Genomic DNA, 17943 nt, shown 5'->3' with positions numbered 1-17943 from the left:
AAGAAAGTGAAGCAAAAATAAAGACAAAGGAATCTGCTGACAATCAGATTCAGAAGGTAGTCATTCATCGATTCATTCATTTTAAAGCCAGAAGGGAGCATTATGAGATCTTTTCTCACTTCTTGCATAACACTGGCCATAGATTTCACCAGATTCTAGAATAGACCTTTGAACAAAAATATAATCTCAATCTCAATAGCATCTCTATTAGCAATAAATCCCTTGTTGTATGGTCTCATTAAGGAGAGGGGATGAAGATTTTCCAGCACCCTATACCTCCAGTTCCCAAGACACAGTAAAGAATGAAAAAAAAAAAAAGTGGGATTCTACTGGTTTCACTTCTTTTAGTCTGTTGGGAGATTAAAGGAAAGGACCCCTATTGTCTTGGTGCATCTCTCCCTTGGTTCCTTCATGACGGTGGGGAGAAGAGGTGTTCCTCTTGGCCCCTGTTTATATTCGCATGGAGAGGAGAGGTGAAGATTGCATCCTTTTCTTTCTTGGTCTCATTAGAGATCAGTGTTGTAAATCCCTGTGCCCAGATAGGATGTTCTTGTACCCTCCACATTCTTCTCTCCCTTCCATCTCTTACCTGGAGGTTTCTTTAATTCAGTGGGGGAAATGTGCAGACTGGAGTATTGCATATATGTTTTGGATATTTTCACTACTAAGTCTTCATTAATTTGTCCTCTCTTTTCACTCATCATCTCCCTACTGCATTCAAAGCCCACTTCAATAACACTCAATCACAATCTTAATCCACTTGCTCAACAGCATATTGAATCTACCTAATAGCCTCAGGAGAGTTGTGGCATCTGTCACACCTCTCTGAGTATTCATTGTATGAACACTTTCCATCTGCTTTTTAATTCCAGTCTGGCACTTGGAGCACTAGAGCTGCACTGATTAAAATTATATATGGTCACTGCCATAACCAGCTGTGATTCACTTATAGGTTTATTTAGATCTCACAGTTCTGTTTGATAATGTGGATCAAGGGATTTTGGGGGGAATGCCTAACATCTCTGTGATTGTTAGAATAGATAACATTCAACAAGTCTAGTGTTGGGCTGGAAGAGCATATCTTTGACAATTTTTAGTAAGTTTTTCATTAGCTGGTTTGTAGCATGCCCCAAGATTCTACACAGCATTTCTGAAGATTTTTGTGGGGGGCACTTTTTAAATAATCTCTTCCTGTGATAAATAAGCAGTGTGACTCACCAGACTCCACAAACATACTCTCTGGTCACTAGGTATAGACGTAGAGGTTCTAGGCTGTATTAAACATAACTCTTTATGGGTGCAACCTGTACACCAATGAGACAGCATCACATGAGTTTTTACACATGATGATGATGCTTAACTAAATTTCTCTTTATAAAGCCTTCTGTTCCTGAGACATTGTGTTTCATAGTTTATAAAGAAATCTTTATTTAGGTGAGTAGCATATTTCAATAAATAAATGCAGGAAAAGACTTCCACTTGAGTTCCAAGAGATACTGGTCTTAAGTCTTAAGTCTGATCTCAGTTACATCATTATAAATAAGGAGTTACTCCATTCAGATCAAGGGATTAAGTCTGGTGTGAGATCAGAATCAGGCCCTTTGTACCTGACTATGTTGGTTCTTGAATTTCTTTGAAGATATAAAAGTGTGAAAAGCTGAAGGGAAAACAAAATTTAATATCTCCCTGCTGCCCCTCAATTTTTCATAATAAAACAGCTTCATTTTTAGTCAGAATAAATCAGGCTTTTTGAACATAGTTTAGAAACTAGTGTAGGAATTGTCCCAAGGATATTTAATGAGCATAGCTACCTTACTTGTGCCCATCACTGTAGATATGCGAGCCATTACAGTGGTTGGGGGGTTAGTGCACACATTACTACTTTTCACTTTTTCTTGTATGTAAGGCATAAACACTGTGTTTTGCTGTTTGAAACATGTACTATAGCTAGCCTTATATGGGCAAGGCCTAGATTTACAAAGTTGACCCACTTACTTACTAGAAATCTGCTGTAACACAAGCTTAAAATATATAGTTCCTGGTTAAAGAACCTTCAGCAATAAATATATTCATTGTCTCCTTCTTCCAGTTATTACTGCCAACTAGGTTATATTATCCATCAAGGACGTTTTCATTAAAACTGATTAGCTACTGAAAAGAATCAAGTATAAGGGGACACCAAGAATTTCAAGCCTATAAATAGCTTCTGTTTCACATAAGTTTGGATAATTTCATCTACAGCTATTTATTTCCATTTCAAGGACAGAACCTAATCTTTATACAAGAGCCAAGAAAAGTAGAAATAAAGAAGAAAAATAACATTTTACAGCTAATAATTTTATTATTTATAGAACTTTGATTGTGGATATATCCATTTATTTTTCCAATACATCTGCAGTAAATGTATGTCCGTTCCAAACATCAACATTCACAACTATAACTAAGATTTTATTTCCAGCCCCCAAAGTATCACTCTGTGTGAAAAGAGACTGGGAAATACTTGATTTCACCTCTTCTTCCTTTCTGACTTACGTAGTCCATGCAAACTATAATAAGCAAAAGGCAAACAGTGTATGCTTTTCATATCCAGGAGCATCAAGAGGAGAAAACCTTCAAAAAAATTGCAGGCTTCCTGTTAGGTAACTAAGATGACTGTCCTGTTGCTATTGCACAGGAATTCCAGTGTACCAGGACCTCTAGGTATCTCCCATGGACCCCAACCAGTTCCTGAAATACAGAATCCACACAAATACTGCTCTATGCATTGCTGTAGCTTTTGTGACACTCAGCACTCTAGAAGTAGTGCTTCTAGATCAGTAGATCAGTAGTCAGCACAGTCACATGCACAGAATTAGAATTAAAGAACCCCAGACAGACACAGTGGATGTGTTTGTGGTCTCCATGTTTGAACTGCTGTGGGTACCAAAGTTTCTCTAGCCAAATCTATTCTCCCCCAGAGCTAAATTCTCAGCTGGTATAAATTAGCCTAGCTTCATTACACCAAATAAGGTTTTGGCTCTTAGCCTACAGAAGTAGATCCAACCCCAGCTTAATAAACACAGGCCATTCAAATCTTAAATACTAGAGACAATCAAAGGGGCTGTCCTGTTGTCACTGAGACTGATCACAGTTTTAGCAGGGGCTTTTTGGATATCTTAACTGTGATGTCCTCTCAGTTTTGGATTCAGTTCAATAGACCAAAATTTACATTTTCTTAGCATCTTTCACAGCCCAGGTCATCTGAAAGATCTTCACAGGAATATGCAATGTGTGAGCCTCAATCGTCATTTTAGAATGCAGAGCTAAGCACTGATGACTTTTGATGAGATTTAGAACACACAAAATTGAATTTCTAACAGGCTTTGACTGGGAATTCTGGGGGTCCTTTTCCACCACTCCCAACATACAATAGATTGGATATTGAAAGAATTTTAAGAACAATGGCTCAGGACATCAAGTGTCATTATGCAAAATGGCCTAATGTAATAGCATTATAATTATTATTTGTACTCGGGCATGGATCAGTGTTCATGTCGCACTCCTCATCAGTGCCTGGCCCAAGCCTGGGAAGCTAATGATTCAACCAGTGGACCAAATTCAGGGATGAATCCTGGTCATGTGCCACCTGAGGCATGTCGTAGGTATGCTAAAAACATCCAGAATGTGCTAGACACTATCCTGGCAGGAATGCACTGTTCCTGCCCAAAGAGTTAAGTTTGGCTCATTGACATTTAACAGTATACATTGCACAGAATTATTATTAAAGCCCTGGAAGCATCATTTCAGCATGCACACCTGAACTAGAGCTGATAAAAAAACAGGACTTAATTTTAATGAAAACTTCATCCCTTTTTTTGACAAAATTTGAAATTTCAATGAAAATTTTGGTTAAAAATGAATATAGGAAACTTTTGAACAACTGCATTCTGGACATCATTAGAAGATGCTACAGAGCAGTTTTGTTTTGTTTACTAAAATTTAACTATTGCAATAGTTTGTAGTTATTTTATTCATGACCAATTGCTTATATGATGCAACTGGACAGCGCTTGGGTTTTAGCTATTTTTCTTTGTTTAAAATTGTGTAGAACTTAAGCAAAAATCAAATAGATAAGATTGCATAATTGGAGGGCAAAATGCAGCATGTATAAGGATTTGAAAGAGAACTATTCAGCAGCCATTCAGAATCCACCAGTTGTGTCCCTTCAATTTCCAACATATGGTACAAATATGAAACTGTCTTTCCATGCCAGCTACATATTTGCGCTGTGGAAAAGCATAAGATCCACCTCAGGGTACTGCACATGCAACATAATACCACCTCTGTTGTCCGGTGTTGTACCAATGTCTGGGCACACTGTGTATATTTATCATTTGTTAACTTACAAGTCATGCAGCACATGGAACTTTCATCCTTTACTTTTTCTCTGCATATAGTACTCTTCCCAACTCTGTCTCACTACCTTTTTCACTTCTGCTACCCTGTCTTTCTTACTGATCCATAAGACTTTGGGGGTCTATGGGCTCAATCAGATCTGATATCTCTTCTTCTGTCCTCAGTCACCAGGCCCAATTTCCTCTCTCCTGTCCCAATACTTTTAATGTTGCACTTCTTCCTACCACTAATACTGATCTGTGGTACATTCTTACACCGATACCAACATGACCCAGTTACCTTACATTGTTCCAGCTTTGCCAGTTATAATCTTCCACTCCTATTGATAATTTGATCTTTCAGGAAGCATCACAGACTGACAAAGTTTGAGCTTCTGGGGATGCCAGTTCACTGTGGTATATAATGATTGACAAAAGACCATATGAAAGGATGAGAAGACTGAACAACTAATATTAGTTTGGTTTCTGATTTTCAAGCACTGATTCACTTACAGTGGTCGTAATGCAATTGCCTCAGGTGTTCGCCCTCAGTGAATTCTTCTCATATTCCTCCTTTAATAAAACAGATATATTCCATTTTATTTAATAGTGTATTAGGTTAGTGCTGTAAAACACAATGAAGAATTGAGTTTTATTTTTTGTGAATATATGACCCAATTTCTATGAACATCCAGTGCAGACATTTTCCATTAAAGGTTTCTATGTTACTTCAGATAAGTGGCAGAGAGGGTGGAGGGAAGGCTATGTTGTCTAGATTTACTGACATAATAGCTGTCTATTCAATTGCTCTCCTTCCACAGATAACATTTTTGAGAGGTATTTGAAATGTACAGTATGTACACTGGAAATATGCAGTATTTTGCTGATAATGTTTAATGTAGCATTTTGAATTTCCATGTAAATTATGATACCGTCTCTCTGCTGTGTTACTTACTGAAATATATATGCTGTTGAACATGGAATCAGCTACTGATTATGAATAACGAATTCACTCTATGATGAAAATTAGAGGCTCAAAGATTAATGAGCCAGTAGGAGAGTATTTTAGTAGAGATATTGCTGCCACTTCTTCAAAAATTCAGGCGTTTCTGCCTCACATGAAGTAACAGCTTTCTTTTCCTGTTAGTCGAGTGGTAAATAACATGTTCCAGAAATGAGAGAGGGAAATTACAAGTAACAGGACATACGAGAACTGCCAAAGGGGCCAACCAGCACTTCCTGGCATACAATGACAGGAAGGCAACGTTACAGTATCTGCCCAACCTGGATAGCCTGATATACAATTGTTCTAAAAGAAATGAAACAAATCTGTAGTATAAATGTGTACACAAGCTTTGTGTTAAAAATAAATAGTGTCAGATGCTTTTCATGAGCAAACTATTTTATGACCTTGTAAACTGGAGTAATAGGATGAAATTTAATAGTGAGAAGTGCAAGGTCATGCATTTAGGGATTAATAACAAGAATTTTAGTTATAAGCTGGGGACGCATCAATTAGAAGTAACGGAGGAGGAGAAGGACCTTGGAGTATTGGTTGACCACAGGATGACTATGAGCTGCCAATGTGATATGGCCGTGAAAAAAGCTAATGCAGTCTTGGGGTGCATCAGGCGAGGTATTTCCAGTAGAGATAAGGAGGTGTTAGTACCATTATACAAGGCACTGGTGAGACCTCACCTGGAATACTGTGTGCAGTTCTGGTCTCCCATGTTTAAGAAGGATGAATTAAAACTGGAACAGATACAGAGAAGGGCTACTAGGATGATCCGAGGAATGGAAAACCTGTCTTATGAAAGGAGACTCAAAGAGCTTGGCTTGTATAGCCTAACTAAAGGAAGGTTGAGGGGAGATATGATCGCTCTCTATAAATATATCAGAGGGATAAATACTGGAGAGGGAGATGAATTATTTAAGCTCAGTACCAATGTGGATCCAAGAACAAATGGATATAAACTGGCCATCAGGAAGTTTAGCCTTGAAATTAGACGAAGGTTTCTAACCATCAGAGGAGTGAAGTTCTGGAATAGCCTTCTAAGGGAAGCAGTGGTGGCAAAAGACCTATTAGGTTTCAGCTGATCGCCATATTTGGGGTCAGGAAGGAATTTTCCTCCAGGGCAGATTGGAAAAGGCATTGGTTTTTTTTTGCCTTCCTCTGTAGCATGGGGCACGGGTCACTTGCTGTAGGATTCTCTGCTCCTTGAAGTCTTTAAACCATGATTTGAGGACTTCAATAGCTCAGATATAGGTGAGAGGTTTCTCGCAGGAGTGGGTGGGTGAGATTCTGTGGTCTGTGTTGTGCAGGCGGTCAGACTAGATGATCATAATGGTCCCTTCTGACCTTAGTATCTATGAATCTATGAATCAAAATGACTTGTTCACTTGGTTACAAGTGGTAATTAAACCCTCTTCACACTCAAACATTTAAATAATTATCGGTTACAAAATGACTTCAACAGATATGTATTTATGATGTGCTTCCTGTCCTATTAATCATGTTGTGGTTATGACAGCACAATCCATTTCATGATAGTGAATTGCAATATTACAAACTCTTGACTGCACCATCAGTGAAAGAGTCAAGCAAAAGAAACAGATGGATTATAAGAGAAAAGGCACACTATGCACTTGGTACACTGTATATTATAGGGACACAAATAGCAGTAATGGGAATGGAAATTGTGATATGGTAGGACCGTAATTTTTAAGATCCAAATATTCTGCTGGTGTAAATTAACCAAGCTCAATTGAAGTAAATGGAACTGATTCAATTTACAGCAGCAGATTTTGGCTGATACTGTTTTGAATCCTCAGTTAAAATCTTATAACAATGAGTTCCACAGATTAATTATGCATTGTGTAAAAACATATTTCCTTTAAATATGTTACTTTGTCCATGTATTATGAGAGGGTAAATAACAACTTGGTTTACTTTCGCTATACGGCAGACATTATAGTCTAGATACTCAGCTATGACAAACTTGGATGTGCTCCACTTTGTGCTCTCCAGGCCCCAAGACTGCTCAGAGTCCTGATTCAGTCCTTAGCACTACTGAGCGTAATCTCATGATTTTACCAGACGTCAATATGTAACTGCACCCAAACGGCCATTACAGTGGTTGGGGATCACATGAATGCAATATGCTCTGTGGCATCTTACAGCAGAATTGCAGCCTTCATCAGTAGATCTCCAAGCGCTTCACAAAGTTTGGCGAGTATCATTATCATCCTTTCATAAGTGCTCAAAGTGAGGATCAGAGAGGTAAGTGACTTCATCAATATATCTCAACAAGACAGTGGCAGAACTGAGAATAGATTCCAAATCTACTGACTCCCAGTCATTGTGCCATTCTGCTAAGCCATTCTGCAATGTAGCTTTAATTAGGGATCCAATTATTGCAATACACATTCGTTGTTGCTGCTTAGCTCTCCTTTGACCCCCAAATAAATAAATAATGTAGCTACTAGAAGAATTTCATCATGGTTAAACAGTGACACATAAGTAGGACAAAATAAACACTTATTATGGGCATCCTAAAATCAATATTAAAAACAAGGCTGAAAGGATCAACAATAAAAGTAAAATGAAAAATCAAACAAGCATCTCTTTTAAAATAATGACAATATTTATAAAATAGATTTAAACACAGACCTAATATTTAGCTCTATTTAAATTTTGGCTCCCAAGAGAATTAAAAAAACAGCTGGGATTGTTGATCTAATAGCGCCATGTCGGCTGGAGCAGACAGTGTAAGAACTGTGTGAGGTTCAATGTCAACAAGCTATAGTCTTGGAAAAAGTGAGTTTACTATTTTATGTTTAAATGTTTTTTCTGAGATAAGAGTGGAATTAGATGAAATTCTAGAGCAAATATACAGTTTGCTGTTTAAACCCTAATTTGTGTATGTGGTTTGAAAAAAAAGGGAGAAATATATATATTTCACTCCACTCATTACCACCAGTTGAACTGTATATTACTACATTAACATTAACATGAGGGTCAGATGGCTGTTCATGTTTCTGAAGCTAATAAAATGAGTTCCATGCTGTTTACTGTGTCTTTTAGAAGAGATCTTTAGGATTCAGGCCAAAAAAGTCAATCAAAGCTCAATTCAAAGTTAGTCAGCTATTCAGAGGTTATGAGTAACCATTGCTCTCATTTAGTTTCAAAACCACAGAAAATCACGGCACTTATTTTGGTGCCTAAATATGGATTCAGGTGCCTAACTTTTCACCCTTAGTACTTAAGGTCATTTCTGCTCTGCATGAATGTTTAAGGTCCCATGTCTCTTTTCATTAGAAAAGGGGGTTGGCCTGGTGTGCTTGACCAGAATGACACGTTTCATGCTGTTATGCAACATAACATACGCCTCTGCCTCATAGGTGGCTACATTTCCAAGGGCTGTATGTTTATAGTGTGGTATGTGAAATTCTTGAGGATCATTGTAATAATACAAGTATGATAATTAATGTTATTGAGTATATTAACAGTAGAAAGATTCTTATTTGAGATAGTTGGAGCAGAACATGAATCCTTGTATGGAAACTTTCCAGCTCTGGAGACTGGATTCAATTTGGTCAATGATGAAAATTAGCTTGCTCTTAATTAATTCCCTAATTGTACCAACTCTGCTGCAAGTAATTCATATTTTTACTTATACTTATTTCACACATCTGCACTTTGATTTATTTTCTATATCAGAAATGGATCTAGTGAAATGCTACAAGAAAATCAAAAGAATTCTTGCAGTATCAGACAGGATCAGAAATGCCACACATCTCATAAGAAAGTCAATACTCCTCATATTTTCAGCTTGATTTTCAGATCAAAGAAGTTTGTGTAAAATTACATAAAAAGACCAAGCAGAGAAGAGTGGGAAAATAAAAGCTGGTCTCCCTAAAGGTGAACTGAAAAGATTAGATCAGTTTAGAGTTAGGCACAGAGCTACATGCTGATTTTCAATGACCTCTTCTTCCACCTCCTCCATTCTTTCCCATCATTCTGGTACATCAGAAAGAGAAGAGGTGAGTCCACCATTGACCCTTGTGGAATCATTAACATCTTTGAATGATGCATTCTGGGATATCTCTAGTGAACCCAGCAGAGCTGGGGGAATATCATGGTGGATAAAAAGAATTTTAAACTATATGTTAAAATGTAGGTATGTGCAAATCATAGCTGGTTAGTTGGCAGAGATGTGAGAATGACAGGAAGTAATTCAGAAGCTAAATATGTACTTTCTATAATTCAAAATTGATCTAAGCTTTGAAATTCACTTTAAAATAGACAACTTTCAGGTTGTGCCTTTTGCAGGGCCGGCTCCAGGCACCAGCAAAGGAAGCAGCACTCCGTCAGTTATTGGGGCGGCACGTCCTGGTCTTTGGTGGCAATTCGGGGGCAAGTCCCTCATTCCCTCCCTTCCAGTTCGGCAGTACTTCGGCGGCAGCTCAATCGGGTTTTTTTTTCTTTTTTTTTTCGTCGCTTGGGGTGACAAAAAAGCTGGAGTTGGCCCTGGACTTTTGACACATGAATCTGTCAGCAAACAAACCAGATTCTGGCCTCTTGATGCCAAAATTGATGCCAGATTTTCTGTACCAAATATTTTAAGCTGCTACTAATGTAAAGACTAAACAGAGACTTTAGGTAGACAAAAGTGTGGGGAAATGTGGAGTACAGACAAAGGCAAAAGAGACACATAGAACCTTGTTTCAATGGTCACACAGTACTTTGAATGTTTATTTTCATGAATTATTTCCTAATTAGAGTTATAAACAGTATGCTCTCAGTAGAGGCTTTTTTAGTCTGTGAAGAGAATACAATGGCGATAGTAAGATCACCTTTATAACACTACAAATTACCCAGGCCAGAAAGGAATCTTGTTCTCTCAAACATTTCCATCTCAGATCTGTCATGTTCTTTGGTCAACATCTGTAGAGCTCTGATTGAGGAACGCACAAAGCACATGTTTAAGTCCATCCAGATTCAGAAAGGCACTAAAGTGCATGCCTAACTTTAATAGGACTTTAAGCATGTGCCTACATGCTTTGCTTAATAAGGATGGGTGTAAATGTATGCTACTCACATAAGTTGAAATGCCATACACTGTACTGTCTTATGTGGGCATTTCTCTCCCACATTATATTAGTTCATATTGAGGTCTGATGATCTTTTACCAAAGCACATTCATTTTCTAAGGACTAACAGGAAAGTGCTTTCAAAGCCCACTTTATAGTGAAACATTTTTTTTTCTGTTGTTGCATATTTTTTTACCTTTGGGAACAATTTCCTAGTGATATACAATACTGGATACTCTTTACCATCAATTTCTTGGCATTCTAATTTCTGATGCATCCGGCTGGACAATAAACTTGCCTGAGAAATGTGGGCCCTGACACACAGGAGCTGTACATAATTTTCTTTAATAGTCCTGAAGGCATCTTTTATAGCACCAGACCCCCTGCCCCTTTCTGAATCAGGTCAGCAGGCGTAGCAGAAACTCTGGAAAATCTCTAGGATAAATACCTATAATATTTCAATAGGCCAAAAATAACTACATCACTCTCTGGTAACAGCTCCGGCATCTAAAATTACCCAGAGTTTTGCAGCCTTGGGTTTGGCCTGCTTATTCCTCTGCATAATTTCAAGTATCTGATAATTTCTCAGATTTCTGAGATGAATGAACAGATTCATATACTCTCAGAACTGACCTGATCTGACCTGTCAGGGAAAACATTATGAGATTTGAAAAAGTGTGGATAATTTTATTTATTTGATAAATATTTGTCCATTTTGCTGTATTAACATTTTATACCTTTCAAAATACATTAATAAACGCAGAGCCAAACTAACCAGAAAGTTGTCCCCATGCAGCAGCTGAGGCTTATCCATGCATATGATTCCCCAGGCTGTATAAGGCTGAGGTAGCCAACTTTAAACCACTTTCTTCCAGGCCTCCCCCACAACCCTGTGGTAGTGGAGGAATTAATGGGGCTCCTTGCAGGCCCTGTAGTCTGTATTAATGTAGTCCCCTTAAGGAATGGGACTTAATATTAGATAGAATTTCCCAATTTCATTTTCCAGTGGGAGTTTTGCTTGAGTAAGGCCTGCAGGATTTTGCCGCAAAAGAGCATTTATTTTCTGCAGGGAGCTAAGGCCACCAGATTATATTGATCCCTGGCTTTCCTTTAGTTTGCCACTTTGTGACTGCTGGGCAAAAAACCACTCTGGACAATGTTTTCTATGCTGTTTGGTAGCTGGTGTGTCAAATGGACAATGACCTTATTTATCTTAGGTATGATTTGTTGTGCCAACTTTTCTTCCATTTTAACTGTGCAAAAATCCATATTCCCTAGTTACATAAGATTTGAAATACATCATTTTTTAAAGATAAGCTCACTTGCTGGCTGTGAGCTGTAATTAAATCAATATTCCTTGTGGACTCCGCATTAACTAGCACAATAGGTACAGCCATAGCCTGAGGTATTCCTTCCTGCCTACATTTTTATTTTCTTTTTTGCACATCTGCTTCCGATCTTGTCTTTTAAATAGCAACACACTGAATGTAAAATGATTCCCCCTAGGCTGTCTAGTTGGCCACCTTGCTTTTATTTTTCTGCCTTACAAAATTATAAAACTTAGAGATAGAAAAGTCCTGTTACTGTAAAGCAGTCAGCCCACCTCCTTGCCAGAAGATGGGCTGACTGTCTTCCTGACCGTTCTATCTTGCCTACGTACTGCTAAACTCTAATGAAGGTGGTTCCATCATTTCGTTTAGAAGATTAGCATGGTCCTAAGTGTGCTTGATCTTATCATTGGCTTATTTCCCTGTGGTATCAAGCTGAAACTTCTTCTTGCTCTGTATCATCTCATTATTTATAGAAAGGAAGGATGGTCCTGTGGTTAGGTTGCTAGCCTGGGAGATCTGGATTCAAGGCCCTGGCTCCACCAAAGACTTATTGTGTGATTTTGGATGAGTCACTTAGTCCCTCTGTGCCTCAGTTCCCCCTCTGGAAAAAAGGGGTATTGTGAAGATAACTGTATTAAAGATTGTGAGTTGCTCAGATGGGAGTATTTACTTTAGATAGCTATTTCCAGCTATTACTTCCTGAACTGTTCTGAGCACCTCTTCTATGATATAGTCTCTCCTAGCTTTAGCACAAGAGGTCAGTCTCTCAAAGGACTTGAGCATCTTAATTGCCTTCCTCTGGACCATTTCTAATTTGTTTATTTATTGAAACTTCCTCCAGTATTTCAGATGCAATCAGACTATTAATTTTACTTTATGGAATTTTAAGTAGCTTAAGGATTGGTTAGGTTGAAGTCAGGGGTTTCTAAGCCAAGCGCTGTCTAGGGCATCCCAGATTCAGAATGTCAAAGGCAAGTACAGCAGGCACCACGGGGAGTGTCTTCTTGTCCTAGTGTCACATAATGAACAGTTTAGTAGGCCACTTGTTCCAGAGAAGATGCTTCTGTCCGGCCTTTAAATCTCTGTGTAATCCTTTAAAAGAGAAGCTAGAGGGAGCCAGTGATCCCCCTAATGGCAAAGCATCCAATGGGAACAAGATTCCTTGGGGATCTAATATGAAGAATTAAGGGAAATGCAGCAAAGAGATGCCTTTTCTTCTGCTAGAATTTTAATGAAAAAAACGCCACTCTCTCCTGTTCCATACATTCTAAAGTTCATATATATTGAGGTAGATTTAGAGTGAGCAGTTCTGAATTTCTATATCTACTGTACAGAAATCCAGACTATATTCAAATAATTGCCCTTTCTGTATTTATGAAGTGCTAGTTTAAACTGAAGATGAATAACTATTACTAGAACTGCTTTATTTCCCCACTTTCCAATTTTAACAAAATACACTACGTATGTGCTAAAATTTGAAAAATAAAACACGTAAGCAAAAATAACATTCTTAAACAACATGCTTTGTTGAATTGGGGCCTATGTGAAGAAACTGGGTTGCAGTATTGCAAATCTAGACTCCCAAAGCTTCAAGCTCAGATGTTTCAGCAAGAACCCTTGAATGGAGAAGCAAAAGCCCAGATTACAGCGAGCTTGTTTATTGTCTCAGAGAAAGAAGTGCCTGAAAAAGGTATTGCAAGAGGGAGGAAAACGATTAATCTGAGAAATCATAGTGGTAAGATTAGAGAGAGTTGTATAGATCACACTAGTACACGTTAGTTCACAGAAGACTGAGGATTTTGAGAATCTGCCTTCTGTCATAAAATTCTTGGAGCAAAGTCCTAAAGGAACTGTGTAAATAATGAGGCTACTCATTGTTTTAATGCCTGAGATTTTTTTTAGTATTAGCAGCTGATACTTAAGAATGCAATTCCACTCTCTGGAATTTTCCTGCACCTCCTACAGTGACTTTCACTTTCTTCTCCAAGAAGTGTCAAAACGTTATGCTTTATATGACAGCAGTGCCACAATGAAAAGATAAAATCATTCAGTGCACATATCTGTGAAAGCAGCTTTCTTGGTGCCGCATTTGAATGTGCATGCTAAATCCACATTATTTCTGGTGAATAGGTGTCAGATTTGCAATCTTTTCTAAGACAAATGGAACCTTCATTTTTTTGTATATTTGTTGCTGACCAAACAAAACATATCATACACTAGCCTGGATTTTAACACATTTAACTCTGAAATGCATCAGCTATACTTTCTTCATGGTAATTGTAGCATTTCATGGCTTTCGTGCTCTTTGTGACATTGTGATTGATTCAGAAGGGGCCCTTGCTCTTCAATGACTAAAGCAGGACTGGAAAACAGAGTGGGAACACAATTCCAAATACAGTGCACATTTCAGGGGTGCTGTGTACATGTGAATCTTAATCTGACACAGTGAGGAAACAATAACCAAATAAAGGCAGAATGCTGAAATTAAGAAACACATTTGTGCAGATTATTTTGGTTCTTGTTGGTTTCCGTTTATAGATTACAGCAATTGAAACATCACTACAAAGAGCAGAAAGAACAGTCCAAGTAACTGAAAATTAGAGATAGGAGCTGCAAGGCTGAGAGCACTGTTCTGAATGTTTTGTTGGCAATCACCTTGGATTTCTCACTTTATTCTCCCATGATTGCTTATTGTTTAACCCAATCTCAAATCAGCTGCATGCACAAATTTGGCAAACAAAACACAGGTCCCAAATTTTGAAAATCTGTCCTTCACTAATTTCTGTCTATAGGTAAATTCTCAAATTTCTCCTATTTTTCACAGATCATTCACAAGGATTTGTAACTCTTCCCCACACACAATTTATCTGAACATTTCTCCTAGATGTTTATGAAGACCTTCTGATCAGACACTCTCTCTTGTGCCAATTGATGCTTATCTGAACCTCTTTGGGTGAGAAACCAAATTGAAAGTGTGTTGAGAGCTGGCTTCTTTGCAAAATTTCTGGTAGTTTCTGGATTCACAAAAGATGGAAATAGAATGAAAATTACTTTTGTTGTTGCATCTGGAACTTCTGCCTCTGGCTGAAAACGGAAGGGAAGAAATTCACAAAAAATTTAAAACTTCTTTGGAAACTCATTTCAGTTTTGGGTGAAAGTTTAGCCTGTTCCATATTTTATCCAATCTAGTTCGCCCATCACTTGCTGTTGTAGTGTTAATCCAGCATCCAGGCTGAATTTTAAAGTCCCTAATTTATCTGCGGACTTCTTTGTTATTTCAGTTGAATAAGTTACTGTTCAAATATTAGATATTATTTTGATATGACCGTTGGCAATGCCAACACATAACTATCGTCAATTATATGCATTTAAAAAAAACAGACAGGATCTTATGAATATTTGTAATCTTTCATTTGCTGAACTGAAATGTGGAAATAAAAATGTTTGTCCTAAGATTTTGTAGTATTTTATCCCTAAGGTTTGCTGATTCTTTTGGCATTAATAAAACAGTGTGACAACTCCAAAGGACCTCAAGGTCTCCAAACTAGACATGTCAAAAGAACTGTAAAGAGCTAGGCTTAGGAAAATGTCTCATCCAATATCTATTTATTTCCAGAATGCACTATGACATACTTGAAAGAAGGGGGATAAAAGTTGAAGATCACTTTTTTCCCAATAAATCCTTCCTGATGACAATGTTGTGAAATAAGCAATATGGTGAAGTAGGGGATGTGTTCCTTAAATTTTCTGCAACAAAACAAAATTAAAAGCTATAAATATTTGCACCTATGTATGTTTGCATGCAGAAATGTCTATTTTATCCTTACAGATTTACTTTTCCTGAAAGTTTTCTGTTACATTTTGAGTTGTTTTTCATGGTATACATACAGTAGAAAGCAGGAACCAGACTGCTACTCTGCAAGGTCCTGCAAAGTATAAGAGAACATTGTTACCTCATTTTTATTTGCTCGTCTGTGATGTCAAAAAGGGCTTTATTGGGATAACACTGCATTTGACTGCAGAAGACTGCTTGTGTTAAAAAGCACTAATATTATGGGTGTAGCACAAAGATGAATCAATATACTCTGTGGCTTTAACTTTCCAGCGTTTCACATTTTTGAATGGCCTAGAAAGAGATTTTAATTCAGTTGAATGAGAAGAGTGAAGACTGCGAGTCTTCAGTGTGAAACCACGGCACTCTGAGTGTGCCCAGCATCTTCCATAAAGGGATCCTGAATGTAATTGAGCTATCATCATAAAGGCGTTCTAAAATTTATGAAACCAAGGATCTGATTTTCTAATTAAAAAGGCCCCTGACAAATTCATTTACACCAGTGTCCTCTGCACTACAGTTGGGCAGAAAACAGTCTTCCCAGCCTGGGGAAAATTTTGAGATTTCAAAAAGTTTTCTTGTTCTGTCTTAAGATATAACACAGACATTTTGAAATTTTTTGGCAGGGGACTGATTCAGAACAGGGACTTGAACCTAGGTCTCCTACACCATTATTTCACATATCTAATTTTGAAAATCAGCCCCTAAATATTTCCTGATGCTACAATTGCTCTTGATCTTGTATAAATGCATCGATTTTACAGGAAAAGTTCAGGCAATTTTCGGACCCCCCACAAAGTATTCACATACCCCAAGGGGCTGTAGAACACAGCTACATAGTCTCTGTTATGATAGATGCAGATAGCAGTGAAAGAGAGAGTTTTTCTTAGAATTTAATGACATGAGAATGATGACTCAGCTACGGAACTGATTTTTATTTTCTCATCTCAGGGTAACGCTAGATTTAAATTTTCAGTGGCCCTAATACCATTCAGACCCTTTTACTCTTCTGGGGTTGCTAATTACTTAAACACTTGTGTTTAAAAACATTTTTAAGTTATTCCCCCAGGAAAGAAATTAATCCCATTAACTGAGCACAATTAAATTGTCTTTATTATAGTGACCAGTTGTATGCTTTGCCTCTACTGAACTCTGCTAACTTTCAGTTCTAATCTCCTTCAGCAAATCTTTCTGTGTCTCACTGCAATTCCCTTCCCTAAGCAAATGCTAGGCTGAAGTCTGGAAACTCACTTTATTGGGCATTTTATCCTTGTTAAATTCTTTGAGAGATTTATTCTCTTATCCTGTAATCAAGAATTTGTTCTTTTTCCACCCCAGGAGACAAGGCAGTAAGCAGTCCTTGGCAAGAGTTTCATTATCTTTACTCTACCATATGTACTCTGGTAGATTAAATATGGAGATTTAGCTGGTTCCTGCAGGTGAGAGGGAAGCTGGGAAACCCAGCAAGATCATTTTCTCACTTCATTCCAGAAACATGGCATAGGCAATGAGCTTTCTGTATGTGTGAGTGAAGAGACTGTGTATCTGTCTTCATCGCTCTGCACAGCATACTCACTGGCTATCACATTGAGCAACACATGATTATCACTAATAGAGGTGTCCTGTCCACTCCAGTTTGGCCAGGAACCCAAGTGAAGAAGATGGAGTCACCACAATGAGAGCAACAGGAAAGAAATCAGATTAAATTAAGAAATCTGTGAAAAGATAGTACGGTAGTATTACATTTATGAAGTGCAAAACCAGATGATTTATTATTCTAAGTGACCAGCTTTTTCAAGTTGCTTCTGAGAAGGTCAGCTTCTGTCATCCTTACTCAGACTGAGCAGAACTGCATTTCAAGAGTAGTTCCACTGAAATCATAATGTGAGTAAAGGAGCCAGAATCTAGCCCCTCTATGACGAATCTTGTCACCAAAGATTTTCCCACTTTTTCCACGTAGCCCATAAGGGAAGAAGATGTGATCCTTCCAGACTCTGGTTCTGCTTGCTACCTAGACATGTTTTCAGGTTCGGGTTTTGCACAGGGTTCTATGATAATTTACCATGCTACAATACACACTAATTAAAATGTAACCTTTTAGGGGCAGGGATCATATTTTTCTTATGCATCTGTACAGTGCCTAGCACAGTGGAGCCATGACCCCCGATTCAGGCCCCTAGGTCCTGTCTCAATACAAATAATAAATAACAAGAGGAGCAAAGTGGGGTGGGGGCAAGAGGTTTGTCCAAAGCATTTTTATTTGGTTGGCATGTATAAATCAATGTGACAACTCAGAAGACTTGAGGTCCCCAGA

The sequence above is a fragment of the Lepidochelys kempii genome, chromosome 4 (assembly GCF_965140265.1).
Source record: "Lepidochelys kempii isolate rLepKem1 chromosome 4, rLepKem1.hap2, whole genome shotgun sequence".
NCBI lineage: Eukaryota > Metazoa > Chordata > Testudines > Cheloniidae > Lepidochelys > Lepidochelys kempii.
The sequence above is the reverse complement of the archived record's forward strand: the minus strand, read 5'-3'. Positions refer to the sequence as shown.